General features: G+C 49.4%; 1 long non-coding RNA gene across 10 annotated transcripts; it reads left to right on the top strand.

The window, feature by feature from the left end:
• On the top strand, positions 1–26,837 carry LOC119716337 (uncharacterized). Of its 10 annotated transcripts, XR_011808115.1 has the most exons (4): positions 6,121–8,138; positions 8,723–10,462; positions 20,900–21,001; positions 22,475–26,837. It is a non-coding gene; the product is annotated as an uncharacterized lncRNA (long non-coding RNA). The 10 variants fall into 10 exon arrangements; XR_005264203.2 differs by lacking the exons at positions 6,121–8,138; positions 8,723–10,462 and adding an exon at positions 1–622; XR_005264205.2 differs by lacking the exons at positions 6,121–8,138; positions 8,723–10,462 and adding an exon at positions 630–2,782.

The following is a 26,837-nucleotide window of genomic DNA, read 5'->3' as shown; positions in this document are numbered from 1 at the left end:
TGTACTTAGCTCTCGGAGCCCATTGGGATAGCTCTTATAAAAATATATGTTCGTGGTTGCTCACCCTATGCTTAAATGTCCTGAAGTTTTCCTCCAGCTGCATTCCTGGTTATACTTAGATGTTTTAATGTAGCCTAGTGAGCTTGGAGGCTGAGGAGCCATTTCTAGCTTGGATTAAGAGGAGGAATACATTTGATGCCGGGATTGTCTTTCAGGCACACGCGGGAGCTTGGGCCAGACTCGCAGCTCACGAGGCAGCACGATGAGTGCTGTGCTGATCCAAGGTCTGCTTAGCTTTCTGTCCTGCAGATGCTGCAGGAAGGAGGACAAGAAGCAGAGCAACTCTGGGCTGATGCCCCACGGCTCCCTCCTGGCTCCTGGCACTCACTGAGGGATGAGGAAGGAGGCAGCCATCGTCTCCATCCTCCTGGTCCCCCGCTGGCTCCTGCTTCCCTTGCTCTGCGCGGGATGGAGAGCAGCCCCGGGTCTGCTCTGCTTCACCTCGGGTCCACGTGGTCACAGGAGGATTTCTAGGTTAAATGCGGCCTGGCCCCCCTCAGTATTTCCCTGATGTCAGTGCGATGGAGCAGGTGGCGTGCAGCTGGGCTCTGCTTTCTGCCAGGTGGGTGTTCCCTTACGCCTGCCCCGTTAGGGGCTGCCTCGAGTCCCGCCTGTGCCATCGGGGTACCCGAAGCCAGGAGCCGGCTTTGGGGCCCGTATTTCACCTCAGGGTGCAGGCTGGTGCCAGTCACATGGCTGCGAGCAGGCCAGCTGCGAGATTAGGAGGCCTCTGTTTATTTATTTATTTCAACCTGTGACTAAGATGGGGGAGTATTTGGATGCGAGCCGCTCCTCCCAGAAAAGTACTGTTTATATTTCGGTCTCCTGAGTCGAGTCAGTCGGCTCTGAAGTGCTCGCAGCCCAGCAGCGGTATGTGGGCTCCGCTGCCACGTCCCCACGTAACCTGGCACCAGCGCTGCCGGACAGAGCGTGGGCTGGCTGTTTGCTCATCCCGAGCTTGCGTGGCCACACGTTTTCCTCCATGTTCCCAACTGCTGAGCTCAGAGGGGTGGAGGAGAGGGAGCGCAGGCTCCCTCTGGAAGCGGCCGTGCGGGGGTTTCGCTGAGGAGAACGTGACCGTGACCGCGCGGGTGGGGCGATGGCTCCGCACCCACGGCGGCAACGCGGGGCTCACCTGCGCTGCGTGTGTGCGGCACAGTCACTGCGAGGGCTGTGTGCAAGCAAGTCAGCACCTGCTGGCATGTGAGCGGCAGGGATGCTTTTAGAAACGTGTGAGGGTGGCATGAAAAAACAAGTCAGCTGAAATATCTTTAGCTTGTAGGGCACCTGTGGGCTAGTAGATGCAAGCGGAACAGCGCACAGAAACTCCTCAAATATCGAGCTGCCATTTATTTCCACTGTCTCTATCAAATTTCACCTGCATAAGCAGCTTATTTCTTTGAGTTCTGGTAAATTCAAGCCCCTGGCTCTAGGCACGCCTAATTTCTGAGGGAAGAACAGAGACATTTCAGTCAGCTTCTATGGAAAATGATTTCCTGGAGCTAGGGTCTTGTTCCCTTTGGGAGCGCAGGGGGCACAGCACAGGGAAAGAGCTAGCTGAGAGGCATATGGGGCCTGGGGCTTTAAATAGCGCCTGACTAGGTTCGGGAGCTGACTGCAGAACTAATGAGACATGGGGAAATATGAGTTCATTTTCTTGAGCTAAGGGAAATTTGGAGAATCCTGTTCCCATATGTCGTCAGTTGCTAAAACAAGTCTACTGGAAATGTAAAAAGTCTGTCTGTCTGCCTCCACTCCTTGCCCTATAGCAATATAAGTCGTACAACTTCATCTGAGTTTTGTGATAAATAAATGAGCAATCCTGCCTCCAAAGCTATCTGTACATCCTTGCTCCAGGCTTGTACCACGGCACAGGGTTGCACACTGTCAGGGAAGGAGATTTTCTCTGCGTAGCATGTCGTGGTATGTTCACTGGTCACAGCATTGCCCGTGGGGTGAGAAATGGGCCTGGACTGCTCTCAAGCCATCAGTCTTGTGCATTTGCTGTCTTAGCACTCTCTAGTTCTGTAGTGTAATGCCTATACGGCTAATGATCAAGGTCAGGCCTGTTGGCCTTCTGCCAGCAAACTAAAACCTGGTGTTTTTCTGAGCTGAGTTTATAAACAGGGCGCGGGCTGAAACCTCTCTTAAGCTGCCATGGCAAGGGCTAGAAAACAGGATGCCAGCTCCAGTGCAGTATGTGCCAAGAGTGGTGCTTATGGAGTTATTTCTAGAGGGGAAGACCTCAACATCTTAAATCATCAGTTTAGCCTTGGCAGTGCAGCAGAAACCCTCCAGAGAAAGGGGACTGTGGAAGCTTTCATTTGTGTTGGTGGTACCTCCTGGTCAGGCCCACCAGCAGTGGGGCTGCGGGCAAGTTTGTGTGGCGCTTGCCTGTGTTCAGTGAATGGTCTGCAGGCTCCAAGCTGCCTGTGCCTTCCCGTTGTGAGCTTCTCTAACTCTGTTTTCGGTGGGAAGGAACTGAAGGAGAGGAAGAGCAGCTTTTGGCCTTTTCTCAGGGAAGGAAGACTCAGATCTTAACAGTGCTCAGAGCTGCTGACTGAGCCAGGTTTGATCTTGGCAACACCAAAGAAAGATGGGGTATTTCCAAAGGAGGCAAAGAAACCCGTGTAAAACCAGTGTAAATGACACTAGGCTTGCAAGGTTCTGTTCTCTACATATGAGCAATCGTGATCTGTACTGAGCTCCGTGGGAGGCAAAGGTATGTCAGTCTTGGGGTGAATGTTTTTTTTCTGCTGCTTTAGCACAATGGGGAACCTCGGGGAAGCCTTCCTGAGTGAGCTGCCTGCCTGCTCCCTGTCTGACTTACAGCCCTCTGGCTCGTGCTGACGCACAGCCCAGAGTAGGCAAGTTTTCTTGGTGTGTAGGCTGGGGCTTCCATTCGGGTAAAACATGCAAACTATCTTTCAGGGAGAAGGAATGGGGTTGGGAAGAGGAAACTGCTCGCCTTAGTTTGCGTTACTGAATCGCACAGCTTGCTCTGCCTAGGCCCAGGCTTTCAGTTGTTTGGATTTCAGCTCAGCACGGCATCAAGTTTGTGTCCTAAAGCTGCCCTATGGTACTGAAGAGCAATTATTGAAACGCATAAAGTGGCCTGGAATAAAACAGGGAAGAAAACAGCTCCCTCAGCAGGCAGGCGACGAATGTAGCTGTCACCCTGGTTTCGTTCGCTGTGGGCTGGGTGACAGCTTCAGCTCCGAAGTCAGTGACATTCAAAGCCCTTCTCTGAGGGTGAAGGGACACAGAATGAGATCTAATTTGTTCTTCACGGGGCATCACTTTCTGGCATTCTTTTTCTTTTTGGCAAGAAACTATGGGTAATGTATGTCAATGTCATCAAAGACACATTCATGTTTCTCTCACAACTGTGACCTTGTATCCAGCTAAGAGGTACAGCGGGTGACGGCGAGATGCTCAGCTTACGTCCACAGGGCAGATTTTCCAGGCAGCAGCTCTGTTGGCAGGGCCACCTGCCATGCTGTCTGGCCACGTCGGTGCCAAGTGATTCTGGGAAGATCTGGGCCGTGACGCCACGGAGCAGCAGCAACGGAGGTGGATTCCTGGAAGCCGCGGTGCAGGGTGCCGGGGGAGCACCGCTGCAGGACAGCCGGGGCTGGGGAGCAGGGCTCCGACCGCTCACCCCCGCACGTTGCAGGGCCCTGTCCAGGCAGCAGGCAGCACCTTACCAAACCAGTCCCGGAAAATTGGCTGCCTTGGCCGGGAGGAAACGGCGTTAGCTGTCACAGCTTTCACTCAGAATTAGCTATGAGCTGGCCAGGCATAAATTGCTTTTGGAATTAGCCCTGCCAGCTGCATTACCAACAAAGCAAAAATTGTCTCGGGAGCGAGGCTCAGGGTTCACACACTTAAACCCTACCTGTCACAAGGTTGCTAAACTCTTCCCCAGGGCTGGTACTACAGTATTTACCGTATTGGCATGCTGTCTTTTCTGTTTGACTGCCGCATGATCGTATTATAACATGTCTTGTTGACAGGACTAAACTCAGGTCAAACTGTGTAAAGAGATAACAGCGGCCTTGATCGCTCCATGGTGAAACCAGAGTAAATTACTGGATGCCGAATGAGTTATTCCATGTTTATTTCAGATTAAATAAGATTAGAATCTGGCCTTCAGATCATGTTATTTCTCTAATTCAACTGGATCATATTTTTAAATTCACGCGGTGGTCAACATGGTCCAGCAAGTGCCAGCACACAGTCCCAGCACTTGCAAAACATCGAATGTATATATTGGCACTTTCCGTATTTGCTGACTGCAGGACAAATAGGTTTCATATTGGGACATCAAAGTCTGTTTCAGCAACTGGATGCATGACGAAGCCATGTTATAATGTGGGTACTGATTACAGCACTGGAACATGTCGTCTCAGCACGTGGTAAATTTGGATGCGCAGATAGATAAACTTTTTAGTGGCCTATGGCTTGATTTCAGCATGGAGAATGTTGTCAGCATATTTGTGCTAATTAAGGAAACAGCATGGGAAACTCCTTTACAGCATAGATACAGCCAGAGCTCAGGAAATACCACTGCTTTTCGATGTTTTTTTATACAAGCTAGCTTGTCTTCAAGTAGAGCTGCAGCTTTGTGCCTCAGCTGCATTTCTAAACTGCACCAAAGCTTGTTTGGGTCTTGTGTTCTCACCTGTTCCTGGGGAATGGATTGAGCAGTTCGGTCACAAGCACATTAGGAGAGCAGCTGGCATTTCCTCTGTGTTTGGGGACAGCAGTGCAGGGCTGGATTCTCTGGGTTGGTTGTGTTGACAGTTTGCAGTGTGTTGACAGTAACTGCACACCAACAAATAAACACAGGTTTGTGCTTGTGCTCGAAATACTTTCATACTAGTGAAAATAATGCTTTTGCCCAACAGTTACCTTTATTTTCATGCTGGTATTGTGGATATGTTATACTGCTTTTGACAAATTCCCATGTTCAAGTTCCCGAGAAGGCTGAAACGCTGCCAACTGTGTTAAGTCCTTTCTGTTGCACTGAGTCAGCCGCCGTGATTTTACCTTTGCTCTTGGTCAAAGTCTTACGCTCCATTATCTTTTTGTTCTTTTTCTAAACACAAGAAATTGCAGTACAAGTGTTTGTTCCGTGTGCTAACATTTCCTTCTTCTCTGATGACAAAACCAGCACATTACTTTTATTATTAGTAAGACAGGAACACCTAGAAACCCTTGATGTTTTCCCAAGGGATTCCCAGCCGAAATATAAATGACAAACAAAAACGGGAGAAGTTAAGTGCCTTTATTTGCATTTCTGAACAGGGAAATGAGGTACCCAAAATTAAAGGGGCACTTAATACTTCCTTATTTAAAGGCCACACACAGAAGCATGGCCAAGTATAGACGTGGGATCAGTAGGTCCCTCTTCTCCAGGGGGCCCTGACCACCTTTCTGCTCACTGGCCCCAGCAGCAGCCAGGCCAGCACAGCCTCATGTCCGTGTGCCCCTGTCTGAGCTCAGGCCAGCAGCCAGCACCTTCCCTGGGTTAGCACACTTCTCCCGTTCCCCATGCAAGGTGCTCCCAGGGCTGCCGGCCTCCTGCCCCTTCCTCTTTACCCCCAGGGGAAGAGCTGCTGAGCTGACACCTGCTCGTGGTGGCTACTTGCACTGACCAGTGAAAGCCTCCAGAATGGTGGCTGCTGAGAAATGCCTGCCGTGTGTAGGAGCTCAGGGCAGAGCTTTCCCAAGTGCCCGTCCATGGGAAGAGCCTTGCAGCTCCTGCAAGTCACAGGTGGAGCCGGTTATAACCTGACTTACCTTCCTCGGCATTTTGAAGTCTGGTGAAACATGATGCATAATGACATTACTCTGCTTTTGCAAGTAGGAGACTGCCTTTATGCAGGAGTGTCTCATCTGTGAACCTCACCTCAATGCATAGTGCTTATTCAGATATAACCACGAAAATGAGGCCTGGCTAAATAATGCCTCCAACTGAAAGGATCCACTGAAGCCCATTATAATGATCTTAATGACTTCCAATTCAGCTGTGCCTGTGATACCAGAGTGCAAAGGTAATTATGGAAGTGCTAAACACTATTATTACTTGATATTAGCAACAGGGCGGGGGTGAGACCTGGCGAACCCTTCCCCCACCTGGCCCAGACACGAGCGAGGGCTGCCCCTTGCCTCCTGAGGGCTGGGCAGGCGAGGTGGGGCGTTTGCTCGGCCTGGCTGGGGCAGGCTGCAAGCTCGCTGCCCGCCCGCGCCAGGAGAAACCTGTGCGGCGCTGATTCACCCTCAAGTGATTGCTTGACCCAGAGGAGGGCCTGATGATACACGGCGGCCGGGACGCACCAGCCGTGATTACAAGGTGATTCACTGCCATTCAAAACATCCTCCGCGCTGCGCAGGCTGCAATAAGGAAGTGATATTTGCACCTTCAGCTGCCACGGTCCCACCAAGCCTTTTGGCCGCTGCCTGCAGCCTGGCGCTTTCTTCCCTCGGGCTGTGTTGACACCACGGAGGTTTGCTGGCAGGGGCGGCTCCCTGAAGCTGCCACGTGGCTGCAGCCCCGTGCCTCTTACTGGTACTGTCCGTCCTCGCCCCAAGGTTTGGCCAGAAGTGGCCAAACACTTTCCATCGTCCTGTTCCTCCCACGCCTTTGCCCTTCACTCTGCCTCTGCTCCAGATGTGCTCCTGCCTCTCTCGTTTGGTTTCACCAGAGTGGTCCGAGTGCACTGACTGCATTCATTTCATCCTGCAAAGTGCTTCCCATGCAGCACACAGGGAGCAGGGAAGCCCTGGGTGCCTGGCAGGTGCCATGCCTCCTGCCCCAGGAACTGGCACTGCTCGTGGCAGTGTGCTGCAGGCACTGCTAGCATCTGGGATGTGCAAAGCTTGCTCACCTTGGCTGGGGCTTGCAAACGTGTCGAGGCCAATAGCGAACACAGTTTGTATTGCGTTTCCCCTCAAGCTAAGCTGAGCAACATTAGGTAGCGAGTTGGGCATTATTCAGAGCTCCTAAACCTCGGGGTTTGCCAGTGACAGAGTTGCACACTTCCAGCAGGACGCTCCCGACATTTTCTGTGCAGCATCATGGCCGGGCTGCAGCACAGGGGAGTTGTGCTCCATCACGTTTCATTGCTCAGCTGCCGTGCTCTGTTGCCAGCTCTGCTGTGTGGATAACTAGGTGAGCTATCTCTGGAAAACAATCTATTCAGTGAATTCAGCCCTCGTTTCCTGCGGGGAACTGCCTTCAAACTGCCTCTCAGATGTATTTTACGTGCAGTGTTATTATTTGTGCTTTGTCTAAACATGTGCTAGCTGTGGATTCTCTGTGTGCTCTTGGATGGAGCTGCGGTTTTAAATACCCACCGCTGGTTATTCATAGTGCACATTTAGTCATTTAACAAACATGGTATTAGTTCTGCTCTCTAAGCTGATGACTAATACTCTTATAAATAGGAGGAATGTGATCTGAAAGGTCACGTGAACGTTCCCAGCGTGAACATATCCCTAAACTATGAGGCTTCCCATTCCAGGAGTGTGCTTGTAAAAAAAAAAAAAAGCTCATTATTAGGAAGAAGAAAAAGGGTTAAAAACCCATTCAAGCAATTTCTGTGCTTTACCTCAAACAGATTTTTGCAATGTTTGCTTTTGCCTGCAATCTCTGCTGATGTGCTTGGGAGGATGGGAATTGCCCCAGTGGAACAGGCCTGAGCTCTCTCCCATGCCAGCGCCCTCCCCTGGAGCATGACAGGACCTCGGTATTTTATAAGTACGAGTAAGAAACATCCTCTGAATTTCCTGACGGAAAGCAGGACAACTCCTAACACTGGATCCCAAAGCAAATGGGAAGAGTGCACGATGCAGGTTTCTGCACGGCTTTCCTTAGCTCGGTACCGTGGAGCGAAGCCACGCTGCCTGGGCTGCTGCATGAAAGCAAACTAAGCAAATGCTGCTGCTCTCCTGCCATTGAGAGGTGTGCTATGTGTTCACAGAAGAGAGGAAGGGTGGCCCTGTGAGCAGCCTGAAGGGCTGGCCAGGCCGTCAGGAAGCACAGCATCGCCTGCCCTCTGTCTACATCTCAGGTACGCCCAGGAGCCACCTAGGGCTAAGCTCAGCTGGTGGGCTCTGTGCTGGTGGGGCAAAGCAGGGGCAGGCTCAGCGCCCAGCTGGGAGGTGGCACTGACTCTGCCAGCACTTCTCCACTCCCCTTCTACAGCATCAAGTGTGCCGGTCTGAGCCACCTGTAGCTGAAGTCGGCTCGTTGGACTTTGCACTGGAGCAAAGTGGAGGAGAGGGTTTGTGCAGCTGGCTCGGGGATGGGTCCCGGTTTCATCACAGCAGAGGCAGGTCAACTGGCCGCTGGCTGGAGCCCGAGGCACAAGCCCAGGTGGCACGAGGGTGGGCAGGGGCAGGAGCTGCGCTCTGGCTGAGGGACACCGTCCGTGGGGGTACAGATCTTGCCCTCCTAAATCACACGGCCACGTACAAACTACCTACTGGGGGCAGTCCCTGACCCACGCTAACTCCCGAGCTGTGCTTGGGAATGCTGTGGGGAGCATTTGGTGGCCTGGGCAAAAAGTGTCCAGAGCTGTGCTGAGGGCTGGAGGTAGGGATGGCCGAGTTCCTCTGCCTGTGCCCTGGTTCAGGCTTTGATTTTCTGCTCTAGATGCTGCCAGTCCGTCTGTTACAAGTTACCTTCTGTGGGACATGGGAAAGAGAGGACTTCCAGCTTCGTTTCCAGCTGTTGTCCCTGTGCCCTCTCTAACAAGAGTGCTTCCTTACGCACAGAGGAGTGAGAGGCTGCCAGCAGAGGACACGCTGGGAAAGGGGAGTGTGGCAAAAGTCATTGCAGTGATCTGTAGAAGTTTGACTCGGTGAAGTATCAGGCCAATGGCACACACATGCCATAAAGACAGTATTCCCAGTCTCACAGAGCTATCATAATTTTGTCTGTGCTTATTATAGTTACAGGAATGCATTAACATTAAAATATGTGGGCTAAAAGCTTGTGTCCTATATTTTCCTCCTGCCAACCTTGGTCTTGACTTTAGGTGGCGGATTAGAAAGGACAGCTGAGGCTCCGGGTCCCCCAGGCAGTCTATTTGCAGTCGAGAAGTCCCCGAGATTTGCTAGACTATCCGTGATGTTTCTCTCTGAGCACACACCGTGTTTCCTAACTTCAGCCATCTCAGAGGTTTGATTTCAGTGGAAGATGGTATATATAAGTGATACTTGATTGAGAAGTGCATATGCAGGGCTTACGAAATAGCGTGTCTGCCTACATGTGCATGCGTTAAAATAACAGGGCAAAGGCCACTGCAATGTATTATTTACCTACTGGTTCAGATTTATCTGCCTGCCGTAGGGACTGCTGCCGTCTCTGGTCTGTCTCTGTCAAATTTTGTTCCTAGAGAAAATAGCAGTGTGAAGAATCGTGTTTGAGGGTGGCTCTCTTATTGCTGACATCAGGGGACTGAGCGGTACATTCAAGCCGAAATCTGAGGTGTCACCCAGGTTACTTTGGGTGCACTGACTTGTATTTGTTTGTGGGTACACCTGGATTTCTTCTCTCCCTTGGTCAGCAGCAGAAGCATTTTTCTTGCCTAATGGCAAGTAGGTGGTAGGGGTGGGGTCAGGTCGTGCTTGTGGCTGCTGGCCTGCTGACAGTGGACAGAGATATAAATGCAGAAGAAGATGGGAAGAAAGGAACAGATGATGTAATTACACCTGGTCAGGGTCAGCATGACACCACACGCACTATATCCATATGTATTGGAAACCTGCACACACATAAAAGAAAACATTCAAGACATGCAATCAGGTTCTTCCACAGGGCAGCCACAATTACATAAAGAAATGAATAAGGGTTTTTTTTTTACACTGTGATGCTAGCAGTCACAGCCTCCTCTCTGACTGCACCGGGAAGAAGAGCGTGTTACGTGTGAGCAGAATAAATGATCTGTGGCTGGTAAGCAGCATGGTGCAGCACCTCGCTGCAGCACCTTCCTGTGCCAGCCAGGTGTCAGGGCCAGGCATCACGACCAGCCAAAGCAAACCTAGGTGCAGATCTCGAGCAACGTCCTCGGAGCTGGCAGTTGGAAAATGGGTGCAAATGTTCCAGGCAGATGCTTTGCCAGTGCCGTCTGAGTCTTGCTCCCTACACGTGGACAAGCACAGATCAGGTTATACATGTTGCAGGACAGTTGTGTTTGTAAACAGCAGGAATATTTTGCAAACAGGGGAGAGCAGCACCCACCCTGCTTCCTGGCTGCCATCTCTCCTGGGGTTTGAGAAAAACCGAAAGCAAGCCCCAGAAGCTTTCTCCCTTTCCATGGTGACACAACAGAGCAAAACAGGATTTCCTTCACAGCAGCAATAGGACAGGCTTTGCCGCATTCTTGCACGGGTGAGTTTGGATGCCAGAGAGTGGAATTTCCAAGTGCATTTCCCTTCCTACACCTTTCTCTTTCATCTTCATAAATCTGTGCCAATTTTTAAAGAACCTATTTTGGGGGGAGGGAATGGGGACAGAAGTGATGAGCTATTCAGAGCTGAAAGCAGATATTCATGCTGCCAGAGGTAAGACGGTAGAAAAAAATGTGTCAGTGTAGCAGATGATAGCTCTCCTCTCTTAATGCCTCTCGTGAAGCATCAAGGTGTACGTGTTTCTCAGAGGGGCTGTACATCTCAGAGGCAGTCTGTGAACTGCGTGTTGAAATGGTTGCCATGGCAGTGACTGAGTCTAAGTTAGAAAGCACGATTAGCCAGAGCTGGCCTAAATAGCTGCAGGGAAAAGAAAAAAAAAAAAAAAGGCCAAGGACTTTCTGTTATTTCTATTGCAGACTCATCAGCACTAGGCTGTGCCTAAAAAGGGAACAGTGTGGAAGGAGAGGAGCTGGCAGGAGTGCCCTGCACCCCAGACCCTGCTGGGATGCATGGAGTCGTGAGCAGCGGCACACACTGCATGGGGATCTTGGGGTTTTTCCCTTCGCTCCCTTTAGGTTGTACCAGCGTGGTGGCCGTGCACCAGCAAGGGGCTGCTGGTACAACCTGTCCCTTTGGTGTTGGCTTGGTGACACTACTTCTCCAGAGTGGGAGGCATGGCTCCAGTGACCCAGGGCAAGCTTTCAGAGGGTTCTCCTGGCTGGCAAGTGGTGTAAACATGTTAGAAAGTGTGAAAATGGTTCATGGAGGGGTTTAAAGACTTGCCCAGAGTGATGCAGGGGCTTTCCAGCCTGGGTAGAGTGCTAATGCATGATCTCCCTGTCCCTAGAGACATTCAGTGTGTGTCTGAAAGGCATTTGAAGCCTGAGAACTGGAGAAGGCAGCCCTTTTTGATAATTCATTGCTGCGGTTAATCACACTCACTTGTTAAAAAAAAAAAAAAGGCACCTTATATCTAGTTTAAATGTGTATGGTGTGTATTAGCTTTCAGCCTCTCGTGCATGCTGTGTTCTCTGCTATATTTAAAAAAAAAAATCCCTTCTTGAGATCCTGTGGGTTTTTGCTCTGAAGGTTTCTTCTGCAGTCACTTCTGATCTCGTTTTTGAAGAACTGAAGAAGCAGAAATCTTTCTCTCTAAGGGTTTTCTTTGAGCTTTTGTCAGTGAAAAAATGGAAGACTGGCAGACTAAGGTGAAGATTTCTCAGTACCAGCACTGTATGGAAAAACATCCTCCCTGAGAGCTGTGGAGTGCCACATCAGGGAGCCAGATGCCCAGTGTGAAATCAACAGAAGAGATTTATGCAAGCTGAGAGCATGCAGGTAGCATTTGCAGGAGCAGAGCCTGATAGCCTTATTGTCTTCTCTCATAGCTTTATAAAATAGAGAAGTTTAATTTACGTTAGTCTGGAGTTGATTCTGCTTTATAGTACGTTAAGTGAGATTAGATATGAGCCTGCTCAGGCCAATCCATTACATATGATCACTTACAAAGGATATGTCTCTCCCCTTCTGTCCTAAGGGATCAGGAGATTCCTCCTTTAAAAGGAGTGCAGAGCAGCAGTACTTACTGTGGTGGTTAATGGGTGCCTGTTTTGGCTGGTTGAGTTGGGGTGAAAGAGATCGTACAGCCTGCACTTTAGGAGGAAGAAAAGAAAAACCCATAAGACACCTATTTGCCCTACATATCACGCCTGTTGGCGTTTGCTGTTATTTGCAGGAGTCTCTTCCACTTCTTGCACCTCCTAAATCCTTGTCATCCAGGTTTGAGAGCTGGAACTATCTTCCCTGGCACAAAGTCAACAACACGTTTTTTAGCACTAGCAGCCATTCATATTTTACATTAGTGTTCCTCTCTGTTCCTTTCAAGCAATAATCGTAAATATCAGCTTTCATTCCTAGAGCACCTTTCATCCCAGGGGCTCCTAAAGCACTTTCCAAGCTTAACAAGCTTACTGTGTAGAGTGCTGCTTTAGAAAGGGTAAAAGTTGCTTCCCATTAAAGCCTGATTTGGGGAAGAAAACCCCCGAATTATAATGACTTCAATACCCCAGGGAGCCTTTGCAGCTGTTATTTGTTGTATACGTTCCCTTAACAAAAACAGATCACCTCTTACTGCTCCATCCCCCTTTCTTCCCCAGCTGAACCCAGCAGCTCTCAGTTACCTGGGGGCGGAGGAGGGTGAGGAATGAAAAATAATCATCCTCTTTGATCCGAGGAAGGTCTTTTTTTGCTGGAATCCTGTTGATGCCCTCAACAGCTTCTTCTGGCAACTCCATTTCCATCTATTTTCTCTTCATGGGGGCAAATACCCAAGGGCAGGGTTGAATCTCCTCCAATGGTTTTAGCCAGAGAAGTCACCATCCGTGGTTGGGCTATGCTAAGGAACATGTGAGAAACTGTAATCCTCTTCAGCACAGTCAGCCGGCCTAATTTAAGTCACATTCCTCTGCAGTCAAAGCAAAGCCAGTTGCTTTACGTTAAAACGAGCGATGACCTTTTCAAATGGTCTTTTATTTGGCTCTTCTGTGGGAGCAGTAGGCCCAGAAGAGACAACTGTTGCTGGTAACTTTTAAACTGAAGAATTTGTTTCCTAGTGAATCATATGATTAATTTTAGGGCGGCTAGCATCTGAGTAGTGTCAATTTGTTTTCATTGGTTTCAGGAGGACTGTGTGTTGCAGGAGCTGTCCATCTCACGGTGCATGGAGCTTCCTTCCAGCTGGCCATGCAGGGCAGTGGTTTCTCCACAGCTTGGCTGACAGGGGCCCAGGTGGATTACAGAACATCCTGAGCTGAAAGGAACCTGCAAAGATCAAGTCCAGTTCCTTGGTCCCGCAGGGACCATCTAAAATGAAACCATCTGTCTGAGAGAGCTTAAATGCTTCTTGAACTCTGAGAGGCTCGGTGCTGTGACTACTGCCCTGGGCAACCTGCTCCTGTGCCATATCCCCCTCTGGGTGCAGCACCTTTCCCTAACCCCCAGCCTGACCCTCCCTTGTCCCAGCTCCATGCCGTTCCCTCGGGTCCTGTCGCTGTCCCCAGAGAGCAGAGCTCAGCGCCTGCCCCTCCGCTCCCCTTGTGAGGGAGCTGCAGGCCGCCATGAGGCCTCCCCTCAGCCTGCTCTGCTCGGGGCTGAGCAAACCAAGGGACCTCAGCTGCTCCTCGTATGTCTTGCCCTCTGTAGCCCTCCTTTGGAGGCTCTCTAACAGCTTTATGTCCTTCTTATACTGTGGCACCCAAAACTGCACACGGTGCTCTAGGTAAGGCCACACCAGTGCAGAGCAGAGTGGGACAGTCCCTCCCCTCAATGACTGGCAGTGCTGGGCCTGATGCACCCCAGGGTACTCATGGCCCTTTGGGCTGCCAGGACACACCACTGCCTCGTGTTCAACTTGCTGTCCACCAGAAACCCCAGATCCCTTTCCACAGGGCTGCTCCCCAGCCTCTCGTCCCCCAGTCTGTACATATACCCAGGGTTGCCCTGTCCCAGGTGCAGAATCCAGCACTTGCCCTTGTTAAACTTCTTGTGGTTGGTGATTTCCTGACCATCTAATTTGTTAAGATCTCTCTGCAGGGCCTCTCTTCCTGCAAGGGAGTCAGCAGCTCTTCCTAATTTACTATCATCTGCAAACTTACAGAGTATGTATTCAAGTAGATCTTTATAAAAACATTAAAGAGGTATAAAAACATTAAGGCATTCCAAAATGGAGCCCCGGGGAACCCCACTAGTTACTGGCTGCCAGCCTGATGTAACCCCATTTACTGTAACCCTTTGAACCCAGCCCATCGGACAATTGTTCACCTGTCATATTTTGTATTTGTCTAGCTGTATGCTGGACAATTTGTCCAGAAGGATGCTACGAGAACCAATATTGAAAGCTTTGCTGAAATCCAAAAAGATCACATCTACTGGCTTCCCTTGGTCAACTAGATGGGAACCTTGTCATAAAAGGAAAATAAGTTTGTTAAACAGCACTGTCCCCTTGTGAACCTGTGTTGGCTATGACCAATGACTGTTGTCTTTCAAGTGTTTTTCAGTAACTCCCAGAATAATATCTTCTCTGTAATTTCACCAGGCACTGAAGTGAGACTGACAGGCCTGTAATTACCAGGGTCTTCTTTCTTACCCTTCTTGAAAACTGGGACAACATTTGCCAGCTTCCAGTTTACTGCAACTCATAAGGCACACAAATCCCGATTGCCTCTCCAAGGACGCACCAAGAGCCTATGGTAGAAGGCAGAACATAAGCCCTCTCTGTTTCAGTGCTTCAGTTGCACAAATGCAATTTATCAAGATGGTATTTAGATAGCCCTAGATAAAAGATACATCAAAGCATATTTTTGGCTGCTGCTTTCAGAAGTAGTAGTAAATCTCCTGGGGGAATGCAAGCAGTCAGATATGATCCAAGTTATCGAAATGCTCCATCTCCTTACTGCCCCTCCTCCTCTCACCCTGGTCGGGTTCACAGGGAAGCCCTCTCTTGGGGCTGGTGCGTCATCTATTCCCATCAGTAGAGTTTAGTTCAGAAATGCATTTTCATTTTTTTCCAACAAAACAGTGCCTTTTTCAACACTAATTCTGAAGAACTGCAAATTGGCAAAGGATCCAAAAAGAATAATGAACCAACCGTTTGCTGTTTACTTTGGCCACGCTGTGTAAGTGCTGATATTAGCATTTCTGAAAGGATTCATTCATCACTGAATAAAGATTTGTACCTGTGAATAAAATCTTGCTTAGGAGGTCCTGTGTGCCTCCTTTCCTCTATCAACAAAGCTTACAAATGTCAAGAGGTGGTTTTGCATCAGAAGGTAGTGCATATCTATTATTTCCAGATAAGAAAAAGCTACTGAAAATATTCCATGCCTGCGGTATAATGAAAGCAGCAGCAGCAGCAGTAAATTTAAAGAAAAAAACACCTTGCTTATTTTCATGTGCCTTATTGGTTTGTTTATTTAATTTGATACCTGAAAGTGGTTTACCTCAAGCACAGTGCTTCATTCTCATGTTGCAGAAAAGCAAGTAGACCTGCACTAGCAAGAGCAATGACTGTTGAAAACATTTTGCCCTTTCCAGACCATGACCTCTTCCACAGATGCCAGCTGAATAAAAATACTTTTATATATTACCCTTAAGTTTTCCTTCCCACCTGCTTTTTGCCACTCTTGTTGTAATTTGCCATAAATTAGTTGCTTTTACACTAAGGTACATGATGCTGTTTTGCTTAAAAAAAGAATTTTGTACGTACTTCATGGGCTTACCTGGGAAGCCATGAGAAATGGATAAGTCCATCCATCAGAAATGGAGGAGTCCTCAGCCCTGAATTTGGAACCAGTGTTCGTCCCGTCATTGTGCTGCAGGTCATGGGTTTCTTGGCAATGGAAGAAGCATAACAGCAGCATTTGTGTGGGAGATAAAAACATGAGTCTAAGTAAAATGCTCAGTCTCTTTGGCATGCCTGCATTTTGACTAGGACTCCTGGGGATTCTGTGGGATGAAGATCAACCTCTTTTCCAGGTACTGTATGACCCCTAATGATACCATTTTTCTTTTAGCCTTTTGGCAACTTCACTTTTAGGCTATAAGCATTTCAGTTATAGGGCTGCCTGGGCATTTCTGCATTTTTGGGCATGGCATGGCTTCAGTTTTGACAGAGATTTCAACCATTGCCACAGTCCAAATGCACAATGGAAAAAAACAAAGAAGAAATATGTCTGGGAGCTAACCTGCTTGCAAGTGCCCCTTATGTGAAAGGTGATGATGCTTTGTGAGCACTGTGTCTCAGCCATCATTTATACAGCAGAGGAAGAAAAAAGTATAAATGAAATGGGAGACAAAGCTCACTTGCTTCTGTGGCCAATCCACAGTGGCTGCATGAGGGGCCAGTGGTGTACACCAAGGATTTCATCGTGAGCAGTCAGAGAAGAGGCACTTGCTCTGCAACAGGCAAATGCTTCCCTGCACAGAAGCAGGATGATTTCCCTTCAAGCCGGGGCGGCTTGCCAGCAGCCTCGAATGTAATCCTCATGGTATTACTTCCACAGATGGGCACCACCGCCGAGGCAGGTAATCTTTAAATGTAGCTGCAAATTGCCTGCTCTAATGCTAACAAACCCTAATGGTGAGGAAGGGAAGGCAGGTAGCAGCACTGACAGAGCATAATATAATGTGATAGCTGGTATAAATGTGACTCATTCTAGCCAGAGGCTTTAGTATAGGAAGTTGGATAAAAGATATATAAACAAATGGGATTTTTTTTTTTCCTTCCCAGCGAAGGTCACCGCCAGGAATAGCATGGGAAATAATTAATGGAGGAAGAAATGTTCCCCTTCGAATCAGAAGTATTGTCTTGCTCCGCAGTTTTGTTCCCTGACTTGGGCTCCCGTAACAAACACCGGCAAGCACACGAGGCCTTTCTCCCTGGTGCTGCTGACAGACATCCCGCCCGGCTGGCAGCCAACGGGGGACCTGCTCACGGCTGTGCTGCTGTCAAGCCAGGCAATCGAGGTGCTGCTGCTCCCTGGGCACTGCTCTGTGTTCTTCCAGGTGGTGGTGGCAAGGAGGAGCTCTGGTGGTACAGCCTGACATCTCCTGCACGGGACACTGTCCCTTCTGCCAGGAAGGGCCAGGCACTTTTCCCTTCTTGACTCCATTTGGCTGCTCAGTCCCTGTACACTCCGGGCTATCCATGCACAAACCAGCTGCTCAGCCCCCGAATGCTCCCCAGGACCTGCAGGAGCCTGAGGGCAGCTCAGTGGGTTTCCAGAGAGGGGGCACTGCAGAGGCCCCCACGTACCTTGGAGCTCCCATAGAGCACAGGAAAAACCTATTACAGGAAGGCTGCTAATAGCAGAGGTAAGCTCTTACCCGCATTTTCCACTTGTGTTATGGACTCTGGAGAATCAGTTCATTTCGGCCAGATTCCCAAAATGCTTTTTGGTGTTTATCCAAAACAAGGCTGCATTGAGTTTTCCTACCCCTAAACTGGCTAACGTTATGAAAGGAATGACCTCAGTTGCACAGATGCTCCTCCACCTATTCCTGTGACTAGAGAGGGGCTAGGACACAACCCCAGGCCAGCTCCCCTTTTCTCCCCAAAAAGGAGCCATTTGAGGATGTTGGAGCTCAGTCCAGATCTGACTTTCACAGCTGATCCCAGAGAGTAAAATCCATATGCAGAAAGGTTAGGGCAGTTCAGAAGAGTGGCTGTACATAAATGCTGAGATCCTGGCTGGTGGCCTTCATAACACCATTCAGTTTGGGTATTTAGGGAACAAAGATCAATCCCATACAGGTGATCTGTCACTGGCATGTTTTAATGTTGACTGGAAGCTTGGCCCTTTTGTTCTGCTTGCTTTCTCACTTTCCAAGGCATGTGTGTTGCTCTTCTAGCCATCTCCTTATGGTCACGAGATGTGGGGTCACACATGGTCTTACCTAAGGTCTTCACAGCTGTTGCTCCTTGAAGTGGCTGTGAGGGATGCTGAGTTGGGTGGGATGACCTGTTGTTCTTGGAGTTATTTCCGTATAGTATTTCTGTCCAGAAAGACCTTAAGGCAGGGGTATCTTTTGGATGCTTCTAGTCTTGTCAAACTCAAATGTTAGGACTCTTTGTGAACATGGAGTTTGTGAGCTGTTTAACCACAACTTTTATTCCCTTTTTGGTGAAAAATTGAATTATTTAATTCAAGCTTCTTCTTCCTTTTTTTTTTTTTTTCTTTTTTTTAAACTCCATTTTAATAAGGACAGACTGTGTCTGTGTTAGCAGTTGGTGTGGTGCAGTGGGAGCAGATCTCTAGAGGCAGATGCCTGGTGCTGAGGACGTGGTGTACCCGGGGATTCACATCAGGTACCTCTATCCTGGTTCCCAAGGACTGGATGCTTATTAGTGGCTGGAGCACAGGAGGTGTACTCCTGGAGCCCACCTTCTGCTTTCATTTCCTTCAAGAGGAATCCAGCTAAAAAACACTCCCCGACGGCAATCGAAACATGGCAAGTGCGCACAGCTGGGAGCTTTGCTTCATGAGCTCACTCCTGATGCAAACAAAACCAGGCACATAGCAAGACCTGTCAAGAACCGAGGTCAAGAGACCAAGCCCAAGAGACCAAGCCCGGAGACATCGCTTTGCCCGAGCTCCCCCATGGTTCACAGACCAGTTCCGGGGGCAGCGAGGCAGCTCTTTGGCTTGGCCAAGCAGCTTTTAACCTGCCTTGGCCATAGCTGCCAATCTGTTCTTCAGCCCTCTTGCACTTCCTCAGCCTTCCCCTTTTCTGTACCCTTACTAAGCACATACATACATGTATTAAGTGTGCGTGTGCGCGTAGGCAGCCGTGTCTGCTGCAGGGATTTCCTCCCAAACAATACCTGTTGTGCTAGCCGCAGCGGTTCTCTTGGTTCCCATGCTCAGAGCAGTTTGAGCTTCCTGCTGGCTCAGCAGCGAGACGTTCGGTGCTTTTTATACTTATTCTTCTTCGGGAGCCAAACGGAGGAGCGCAGTTTGCCTATGAATAGCGAGCTGACTGGGCAGGCGGCAGGAAGCTCGCACGCTGAACCGTGTGAACGTGGCGGGGGGGAGGAAGGGAGCCGTTTGCTGCAGCCCTGCCTGGGGCAGGCAGGAGGACCTGTTTTGGGCAGGATGGACCTTTTGGGGGTGCATGGTTGAGCCCAGGCTGCCTCTTGCCCTCAGCAGGGCTCTGCCCCATCTCTGCTCTGCTGGCAGCCACCGCCACGCTCACCCAGGCCTGCTCCTCAACTGCAAAGCCAGGCCTGAATCCGGGGGGTTACCAGCGAGTCACACATTGTTCATCTCCGCTGCTGGCTCAGCTCAATTTCATACTAAATTGCATGTGATCAACAACTTTGGTGCCTCTCTCTGTTTTGAGGCTGCCCAATGTTTCTTGTTGTAAGACCACCTGCCCACAAGGCCTGCAGACCTCAGCAGCTCACCGCCCCGCTGACATTTTCTGTGCTGGGTATCGGTCTCGGTCTGAATGCTTTTGGGAAGCTTCAGCAAAAGTGTTTTTGCTTGCTTACAAGAGAGAGATGAGAGAAACTTTTTTTTTTTTTTCCCTTCATATTCAAACATGTTCTTAAAACGATCAGTTGAGAAGCCCTAGCACTTTCTGCCTTTGGAGCAGAGACTTGAGATTTGGCAGATATCAGGAATGTGCCTTTGGTTGTTCTTCATGGGGGAAAAAAAAACAACACAGAACTTGAGCTAAGAAACCCTAGTAAAAAAACCAACAGCCTCAGATCTCAGACACTCAACAGAAACTTCTTAGAGGCAGGAGCTGGATTCTCTGAAGGCACGTTTGCTCAGTGGAGACTTGTTCAAGTCTGGCGGCGAAATCGCTGAGCTGCATGCAGTAGGCGTGCTGCAGCCCCGCGCTGCGGGTGAGGAGCTCTTTGAGATGAAAGGTTTCGGGGGGACGGGGACACTGCCTTGCTGGGGACCAGAGCCTGGAGATGCTCTCAGTGCAGCCGGTAGCCTGCTAGCGCTGCTGGTTACTCTGCTCCGGAGGCAGGACCGCAGCAGCACTTGGTGATGCCGACTGCATCGCTCTCTGCTCCACAACCCTGGGCTGGAGCATGACCAGAGCAGCCCTTGGATAAATCACCTGCCAGGCTCCAGCAGTGCCCCGCCAGGCAGGCGCGGAGTGAAGGTGTGTGCGGCGAGTACCTTGGGCACAGGTGGGGAAACTTCCGAGGATCGCAAAGGCAGATCCCCCTTCCCTGGCTAAGTACCAGTGCCGGTCTCTGAAGACAGAGGCACTTAATCTCTCTGTTTGAACAGAGCAAGCTAACATATATCTTGCTAATCTCATTCTGGGAGACAGTTGAATTATTTTAACTAAAAATTACCAAAAGAGCCCGCCTGAGGCAGACTTCCAGCACGGAGTATTTCAGCTTGAGCAACTGAGCTTTGGCAAAGCTGTGAGTAACGGCAAGCAGTCATTAATAGGACGCGGTAAGCAATTTCAACTGCAGGCAGCACTCATGGGGCAAAATGACAAACTTTGGCGCTGTGGATGGCTCCAGAAGGAAAGATGTACGTGTGCTCATGACATCCTACCACTACCCCTTTGGGTATGGGCAAACAACGGTAAAACATGAAGAGGAACATGTGGGGTTTCTCTTTTGCTCACATTCATGGGATAAGGAAAGGGAAAAACTTGAAATGTGTGTCCTAAGCTATTAGTGGGAGCTTGGCTGTGTCTAGCTGCATGTGTGTGTTACACGTAGCACAAGTAACAAACCCAGCTGTGACTTGTGCACGTCCAGCGTAACATCCACAACCCTGCCAGTGTCAAAATTGGCCAGCGGGGAGGCAGCTGGGGCTGGAGGCACATGGTGTGGTGGCCGCAGGCTTAACATGCTGATCAGAGCCATCCTCTTCCACAGAGACCCGGCATGGAGCATCCGAGGGGCTTCTTCCAGAGGACCAGCCCCTGAGCAGTGGCCAATCTCAAAGGAGGACCTCTCGCCACCCACCGCTGACCCCTGGTAAGCCCATCTCATGGACAGAGCCCACCAAATATTCACAGTGCAGCAGGGGAGCAGGACCAGGCCCCTGTCCATGGAAGGAGGAGGCACAGGGGGAGACAGTGCTGGTGCATGGCTCTGCTCCGAGCCCTCGTCACTGTCACCATGAGCAGCCCAGTGGACACAGCCCCCTCACCCAACAGTCTCTGCACCCAGTAGGGGCTGGGTTTGGGCATCAGAGGGTGACGGGGCTGGCAGCACTTGCTGCCCCTCCACGTTTTTCTGCAGGGAGAAGTGTTTTCCTTTCTCTCTGCGCTTCATGTGGAGCTGTGTAAACAGCACTCGCCCCGAATGTTGATACCTCCGAACAATTGTATCAGCCTCTTGGGATTTATTCACCCAAACTACAATATTTAGTTATTTAGTCTTTCCTTTAGTGATTCAGTTGTTGTTCTGTTCTGAACACTGCCCAGTTTGCCAATGTCTCTTCGGCATGTGAGTGCCTGCTCTTTTATACGATGCTCTTCACATCTCTGCAAGTCAAAATTAGGCCGTCTTATTTTACAAACTAGCACCTAATTTGCTGCTTACTCTTATCCCTGCGCTAGGCCCTTTTCAGCAGCTGCTGCAGACTATTTGTCCAAATGTGTTTCCTTGCATTGCCCATGTTCCAGGAAGGAGCTTTTAGATGCTGTTTTCCTTCCCAATCCCCTATCTCACAGAGATTGTTTATGAGACTGAAATCATAACAAGAAACCAAAGCTCAGGCACTCTTCCCTTCCCTGTTACTAAATCCAAAATGATCCTTTTGGAAAAACAGAAGTACTTTGCAGGTTGTTATTTCTGCAGCCTGGAAAAGGATTTCTTCCAATTTACAGCCCCGCTGGGTACTCGTGGTGCCGTGCACTTGACAGCCTGATGGGTGCTGTGGCAGTGAGCAAGGGATGGGGCTTGGAAATGGAGAGCAAGGCTCTGCCCAGCCCTCTGCTGTTCTGGGCACTGATGTGCTCTGCCCCAACTCAGGCAGGGGTTTTAAGAGCTGAGTGTTTGGATGGGTGAAAGCTTTGGAGTGATATATGCACCTTGTGTGTGCAGGTGATGCTTCCTCTTTATATTCTAAGTGCATTAGGACATGAAAGAAGCCAATTTCAAGGTAGTCTGCAAGTGACACACAAGCCCAGCCTGCAAAACACACGCGACTTGAAGAGCATTCACTAAGATGTCCATGCAGATTTTATTTCCCTTAAGAAACCTTTTGAGCTATTTCTTTCCTGCAGGCAACAGAGGTGAAAATCGGCTGGGTTTTGGACCTAACCTCCCAGCCAGAAGAAGTCAGGGGCAAAGAGGGTTCTGCAGGCAGTTCCCACTACCAGTGCTGTAAGCAGGGAGCTGGAAGTTGCTCCAAAGTTGACGGAGCCAACCCGGTTTGCCTGTGGCTGCCATGTTAATTTTTCTCCTTTTGAGGTCTGAATCCTTTAAATCTTTGTTTTATAGGGGTGAATAAAAACTGTCTACAGCCTATGGAGAGACCTGGAAGCCATTTGGTGCAGAAAGATCACAGAAATCTGAGAATGAATGCAAGCTTTTAAACCGAAAATAATGTATACATTTAAAGAGCAGAACATGCACATACATTCACAATGGCTGCTATCAAGACCTCTGGCAGTTTCTCTGAGTATTAAAGTCCTGGTTCTGGAGATTTCTGCTGCCCCTCAGGCTTCTGTCCCTTTCTGTGTTGTTACTTGCAGTGTTTAAGCCCCATTAAGTTTAAGTGCATACATTTTCTTTGGCTATTCAGCCCTAGCCACTTTGGGAAGAAATTGGCCAGAATCCCTGAACCTAAAATAATCAAATGTCTGTTTTTCCATTGAAAAGGATCCCATTTATCTGGCAAGCAGTGCAAAATGGAATAGGTAACTCAGTGCAAGCATTCTCCGAGAAACCTGTTGTTGCAAAACCAGGCAAGTGGCTTGCACATAAGCAGATAAGGTACCTTTACCAATGCCCAGGTTGTTGCACTGCATGTCAGTATATTTGGTTTCATAATATGTGTGACTTTTATTATCAGCTTCTTGGTTTCTACCACTCTCTTTAGAAATACAGCAGCCATGAGCTGTAGGCCAAGGAGCACAGCCTTTCAGACACTCCTTTTGCAAGCATCTGTCGTACTCCCAGAGAGGATGTCTTTGTTTCAGGATTGTTCCGGGCATGAGAATTAAAAATCAAAACGGAGATGGTGGCCAGCACGAAGAACCAGCCAAAGTTATTTTAATGAATTTCTTTCCATACCTGCCAATCCACCCTCCCCTGCAGGAAAAACAACTCTCGAACGAATAAAGCATATGGCATGGAAGATAGAGGGCCGATGCCAAGTTTGTCTTTGCCTTAGCAGAACTGGCTGTAAGATGCTGAATCTGCAGATCTTCCCCTGGAACATGCTCTTGGAGAGAAAAGGGGAGGCACTTTCCCACTGCCGCTGTAGCCTGGCTCCTGCAGTCTCGCTGTTCAAGTCCTCACAGTGCAGGGCAGCACGGGGCAGGCGCAGCACTGCCTTCCAGTTGGTGGACATCAGCGGGCAGCAGCAGCAAAGAAAGCGCATCAGTGAAGCAGGTTAAGTGTTTGAGAAGGACCTGAAAACCTGAAAACCACCTGTGTGCAGGTCACTGACTGCCCCTGATGGCTGCTGTGCTGGCAGACAGGCATGCCTGCTGCTGCGGGGTTTGACACCCTGCTCCTGGACGTGGTTCCTTATCCCGTTGGGTCCATGTCACTGGGAATACTGGAGGACCACTGTACTGCAGCTGCCAAGAAGTGAGGTGTTCAGTGTAAGTCCCTCCATCAGCACTTGTCCTCCAGTCAGCTGCCTCCACAGGTCGCTTCCCGATCCTAAAGTAGGTGTGGCGGGCTGTGAGAGCTGCCCTTCTCCCACCATGACAAAGCCCTGGATGCTGGCTCAGCCTGTGGCCAGCCCTCACAGGTCAGTCCATCCGTGCCACTCAGCCCCGCCAGGTGAGGCTCCTGGGGACACACCGGTGGCAGGTCCTGAGGTGGTGCAGCTACGTGGGACCTTGCCACCACCTGCTCAGCTCTGCTCTGAAGGATGTAAGATGCCGGAGGGACCTTAGTTTTGGTGCCCCACAGAGGAATGCCTCGCCAGGGCTAGGCGACAGCTGAAGAGGAGGTTTGAGTGTCTAAATTTAGAAGTTAGGCAGCCAAGGCCTTTATTGGGCCTATCTCTGCTGGGACTGAAGCTGAGCAGATTTATATAGAAGGAACAAATTCCTGGCTACGTTACTTTAATCTTCCAGACAGCTATGGAAACGTTTGTGTTGTGTACTCTACGAGACGTGTTTCTCCTACAGATGTCAGAGAGGAGGCCACCACGCTGCTTGGACACTTGCCACGGGGGGACACCATGGGTTAGGAGAGGGGTTCTGCCCACACAGGACCTTCTGCAGCACTTTGGCCTGGCGATGAAGTCCCCGTGTGTCAGGAAAGCCTCTTGCTGTGGGTAAGCGAGGTCTCTGTTTCCAGAAGAAAGAAGATACCTGGCAGGGTGACGAAATTAATGGCCTGGGGAGTCCCTTTGTTTAAACGAACACTGGGAGAGACGGGGGGAGGCAGCTTGGCGTTTCACATGGTTAATGTTCCCAGTCCTCTTCTTCATCCTCTCGTGGCAACCTGTGTACTTTGCAATGCAAAGGCAAATGAATCTCTGCTCTGCAGAAATGTAAATGTTTTGATAAAACCATTCTTAACAAGTTTGATTCGTTTAATCAGCTTGATTAACTGCAGAGCTTTATGGACTTTAATCAGGAAGGATTTACTATAAATTACCATTTCTTGCAGTTTTGTGAAGAACACGATGGTGGACGGGAGCCTTCCCAGCATGGAAGGCACTTCCTGACTCCAGCACCCAGCCCTGCCTCTGCAGCTCCACGTATTTCAGGTCCCTGCAGACCTGTGGGGCAGGTGCTGGGCTAGGGGTAGAGTGGAAATGCAGCTGCAAGCTCCTTGAGAGACCCTCTTTCTTGCATCTGCATCCTCTCGGTGATTAATCTCGTCTTCCATTAAAGGTGCAGCATGCCTCTTTCAGCCAGGCCCACAAGGAAGGAAGCACAGTTGTACCCAACAGCCCTCTCCTCACCATGTTTCATGAACAATCTTGACCTGCAATGGATTTTCAAGGGCTGGCTACACAAAATTCCCAGGCTTACCAGCAGAAAGAGTAATAAATAAATAAATAAACGGTTGATCAGAAGATCTCAGCTTGGGTACACGTCACAGTTGGTTTTTCGTCTCTCCTGTTCATCATGGCAGACTAACAGGCTTCAAAATAGGTCCAGCTGGAAAGAAGATAATTTTGTTCTGCTCTGCCCAGCCTCATTTTTCTGCGCTGAATGTCCAGTCATGTACCTGTATGAAACCTCCGAGGCCCTGGAGGCTCCGCACAGCGATGATTTATTCATTTTTAATAGGCAAACTTTTCTCCATGTTACATTTCTCTGTGCCTTTTAGTCACTATCCCAGACGAAAGCAACCAGGAGGAGATTTAAAACAACTGAACTCTCCCCTCACATTTAGATTCTGCCCAAAGCACCAGAGCAGCTGGAGCATTTACAAAGTCTCCGCACCAGCAGGTTTGCTCCTCGCTCTGCGAGCGCTCTTCCCTTGTTGCTCTGCCATGCAGCAGGGCCGCTCCGCAGCGGGTCTCAGGGGGGCTGTGATCAAAACGCGCAGGCTGAGCAGTGTGGTTTTGCAGCTCTCTTCAGACCGCCTTGTGCTTTTTACTCCCACCCAACTGTAAAGTGGAATTGCCTATGAGGAAATTGTGTATTTCATAAGAAAGGAATGTTTTTCATCCTTTCCCCGCAATTCTGTGGCCAAGCCTCACTTATAGTCTGTTAGACTTTGCACCCCCATGACCTGAACGCTCATTTCTAAAAGATTCCTGTTGTCCAGTTTCCCTTGGATTCTGTCAGCTAGCTGGCGGGAAGCACCTTGGCTTCTTGGAGAGCACGTCAGGTAGCTCTGCAGGCCCTCCGGTGTAGAAGCAGAGGATGCACAGATGCCATTTGATCAGTGTCCTGTCACCACAGACAGGATCCTGGTCCTGGGGCAGACCAGGTCAGGGCAGGGTGAGCATGGAAAAGGTGTGTTAGATCCCTCACTCGTGCTATGGACTCTGTGGCCATGCAGGAAAACAAGCAGGACACATGCCTGGCTGCACGGGCGCTCACACCTCTGTGGCCCAGTCCTTCTGCATGCACCGCTTCACAGGCCGGCGTGGTGCATGAGGAGAAAGCCTGCTCCTCTTTCACCTTTGACATCTCCACACGGAATGAAAAACTCTTGGCCATTCGCCAGAAGTTAGGATTTGATGACTTTTTTCTATTTTTCCTTTCTTTTTTTTTTTTTTTTTCCCCACACAGACTAAACATTCGCATGTCATATCCTGTCCGAGCAGTTGTTTCAATAGCTGCCCTGCCAACGGAGACACTTGGGTTTAAGTGGCTGATCCTCTGCAGCCATGACTGCTTTTAATGAAAGATTATGTCTCCGTAAGGCCAAAATGTTTGTTATCCACCTTTGGCTTCTGAAAGAAATCTTGCAAGTGTTTCTGGATCAGATGTGTATGAAATGCTGTGCAATTTATCTAATAGCAAGGTGGAAAATCTGTCCTTTCCCTATTAATAGACTAAAAATCAAAACAGAGGTAGGGGGTTAAGGCCAAATGGTTTCATACACTATGAATTCATCAGAGCTTCACATTCCCAGCAAGAGAAATATTTGAAAGCAGAAGAAATGCATAGGAATAAACAAAAAATGAAACCAAATAAATATATTTAAAAACGAG

This window comes from Anas platyrhynchos, chromosome 3, assembly GCF_047663525.1.
Source record: "Anas platyrhynchos isolate ZD024472 breed Pekin duck chromosome 3, IASCAAS_PekinDuck_T2T, whole genome shotgun sequence".
Classification (NCBI taxonomy): Eukaryota; Metazoa; Chordata; class Aves; order Anseriformes; family Anatidae; genus Anas; species Anas platyrhynchos.
The sequence above is the reverse complement of the archived record's forward strand: the minus strand, read 5'-3'. Positions and strand labels throughout refer to the sequence as shown.